The 3,115-nt window shown below is 40.9% G+C and overlaps 4 non-coding genes across 4 annotated transcripts; all 4 read right to left on the reverse strand.

The window, feature by feature from the left end:
• Window positions 1-364: 364 nt before the first annotated feature.
• trnas-aga lies at window positions 365-446 on the reverse strand. Its single transcript has one exon. It is a non-coding gene; the product is annotated as a tRNA-Ser (tRNA).
• A 298-nt stretch (window positions 447-744) lies between these two features.
• Window positions 745-827, reverse strand: trnal-cag. The gene has a single exon. It is a non-coding gene; the product is annotated as a tRNA-Leu (tRNA).
• Window positions 828-2,200: 1,373 nt separating this feature from the next.
• Window positions 2,201-2,282, reverse strand: trnas-aga. Its single transcript has one exon. It is a non-coding gene; the product is annotated as a tRNA-Ser (tRNA).
• A 299-nt stretch (window positions 2,283-2,581) lies between these two features.
• trnal-cag lies at window positions 2,582-2,664 on the reverse strand. The gene has a single exon. It is a non-coding gene; the product is annotated as a tRNA-Leu (tRNA).
• Between the last annotated feature and the right edge of the window lie 451 nt (window positions 2,665-3,115).

A 3,115-nucleotide genomic window follows, 5' to 3' on the forward strand; every position in this document is an offset into this window, starting at 1 on the left:
TGTCTGGAGCTATCCGTCAGGGTAAGAGTGACAACAGGTTTCCACATGTCAAAACGGGGGAAATCTTAGCAAATGGCTTAATGGTTATTCATGAGAATCGTGTTGTTGTATTGTTGAGTGTATCATGGGATCTCACCTGAAATCTGTGGCTTGACACAAACCTGTAACCTATGCTACTGTGGCCTATAGAGCTAGAAGGCTGGATAACCAGGTGTGTAAAGGTGTGAGGTGGGATAGATGGCCTGCAGTCCTATCCCCAAAGGGGCAACTAATCCCTATGTACTTGTGGAGATCTGAGAGGATGTGATTGGTATAAGAAACAAGACTAAAATTAACCTCCGTAGGGGTCAAAAATACTCATTTTCGTTGTCGGCAGGATTCGAACCTGCGCAGGAAGATCCTAATGGATTTCTAGTCCATCGCCTTAACCACTCGGCCACGACAACATTTACAAAATAAACAGGCTTGTTAGGAGTGATTGGGCCAACAGGCATAGCCTACAGAAAGTGATAATTTAACAGCTGAAAGATAATGCAGTAACTCATTATAATGCAATAACATGAAATGTTCCTCTCATTCATTTGTTTTTAAGTACAGCAGTTTTCTTATTTTCCTAGATCTTTGCTCAGCTCCAGAAGGTTTGCATTTGAGAGTGTTTATTATACATTTTTATTTCACCGTGTGAAGTTATTTCATCATCCTATTACTGCTAAGCAGCATGACTCCTGAGAGGCACTAAATGACTGTCAGATGTGGGATTTGAACCCACGCCTCCATGGGAGACTGCGACCTGAACGCAGCGCCTTAGACCGCTCGGCCAACCTGACTTGAGCACATTACGTGGGTATCGGGTTAAGGAGTATGGGGTAAAAGTAGAAATAGGCACTGCCTACTAAAATCACCACAGAGACCAGTACATTTATGTACGATACTGACTTGCACTTTCAATAGTCATTTGGTTTTATCAATTAAAAACTCCAGTCATTGATTTTTAACCTCAAATTTGGCCTTCAATGGGAAAAGAGTAGTAAATCATCATTGAATGAGTGCTAAACTGGTCTCAGAATATGGCCATTCTGATATAAATGATACAATTCCTCAGATAAGACCGAAAAAGTGTCTAGAAATATCAGCAATCATCAGGGTAAGAGTGACAACAGGTCCACATGGGGGAAATCTTAACAAATGGCATAATGGGTAATTTCAACGCAATCATGTTATTATTTATTTTTAGGGTTAACAAGGCAGCTCACCTGTGACCTGTGGCTTGAATTTGGATGCGGCGACTTCGATTACACTGCAGACTATATTTTTGTTCTTCCCGCCAATACAATCCACTGACAATGACCGACGAGTTGTGTGTTCCGAGATGCTTTTTTTGTTATTTGCCTGTTTGTGGCCCGGCCCGCCTGTGAAATTGCGCGATTCTTGCAATTCTCTTTCAGCCTCTCATCAACTAGCTGTTTTTGCAGAATATTAAAAATACGATAGTTATTCACACTCATATTAACTAGGTGTCATTTACATTATCTTAAGTCATTTATTTTTCAACTGGATTTTACAAAGGTGCATGACATGCAGGCGCTAAAAAGTTGTCAGGAGTGGGTTTCAAACCATGCCTATAGGGGAGTCTGCGACCTGAATGACTTAATGGTTATTTTCAATGCAATCGTGTTTTTTTCTATTTCTTTTAGGGTTTAACAAGGTTTCTCACCTATTACCTGTGGCTTGACGTTAGATGTGGCCAGTTCGATTACCCTGCAGACTTTAAGAGTGTCTTCAGAATATGGCCATTTTGACATGAATTTAAATATGCCTCAGATAGGACCAAAAAAGTGTCTGGAGCTATCCGTCAGGGTAAGAGTGACAACAGGTTTCCACATGTCAAAACGGGGGAAATCTTAGCAAATGGCTTAATGGTTATTCATGAGAATCGTGTTGTTGTATTGTTGAGTGTATCATGGGATCTCACCTGAAATCTGTGGCTTGACACAAACCTGTAACCTATGCTACTGTGGCCTATAGAGCTAGAAGGCTGGATAACCAGGTGTGTAAAGGTGTGAGGTGGGATAGATGGCCTGCAGTCCTATCCCCAAAGGGGCAACTAATCCCTATGTACTTGTGGAGATCTGAGAGGATGTGATTGGTATAAGAAACAAGACTAAAATTAACCTCCGTAGGGGTCAAAAATACTCATTTTCGTTGTCGGCAGGATTCGAACCTGCGCAGGAAGATCCTAATGGATTTCTAGTCCATCGCCTTAACCACTCGGCCACGACAACATTTACAGAAGTAAACAGGCTTGTTAGGAGTGATTGGGCCAACAGGCATAGCCTACAGAAAGTGATAATTTAACAGCTGAAAGATAATGCAGTAACTCATTATAATGCAATAACATGAAATGTTCCTCTCATTCATTTGTTTTTAAGTACAGCAGTTTTCTTATTTTCCTAGATCTTTGCTCAGCTCCAGAAGGTTTGCATTTGAGAGTGTTTATTATACATTTTTATTTCACCGTGTGAAGTTATTTCATCATCCTATTACTGCTAAGCAGCATGACTCCTGAGAGGCACTAAATGACTGTCAGATGTGGGATTTGAACCCACGCCTCCATGGGAGACTGCGACCTGAACGCAGCGCCTTAGACCGCTCGGCCAACCTGACTTGAGCACATTACGTGGGTATCGGGTTAAGGAGTATGGGGTAAAAGTAGAAATAGGCACTGCCTACTAAAATCACCACAGAGACCAGTACATTTATGTACGATACTGACTTGCACTTTCAATAGTCATTTGGTTTTATCAATTAAAAACTCCAGTCATTGATTTAACCTCAATTTGGCCTTCAATGGGAAAAGAGTAGTAAATCATCATTGAATGAGTGCTAAACTGGTCTCAGAATATGGCCATTCTGATATAAATGATACAATTCCTCAGATAAGACCGAAAAAGTGTCTAGAAATATCAGCAATCATCAGGGTAAGAGTGACAACAGGTCCACATGGGGGAAATCTTAACAAATGGCATAATGGGTAATTTCAACGCAATCATGTTATTATTTATTTTTAGGGTTAACAAGGCAGCTCACCTGTGACCTGTGGCTTGAATTTGGATGC

This window comes from Oncorhynchus tshawytscha, unplaced genomic scaffold (assembly GCF_018296145.1).
Source record: "Oncorhynchus tshawytscha isolate Ot180627B unplaced genomic scaffold, Otsh_v2.0 Un_contig_9882_pilon_pilon, whole genome shotgun sequence".
Classification (NCBI taxonomy): Eukaryota; Metazoa; Chordata; class Actinopteri; order Salmoniformes; family Salmonidae; genus Oncorhynchus; species Oncorhynchus tshawytscha.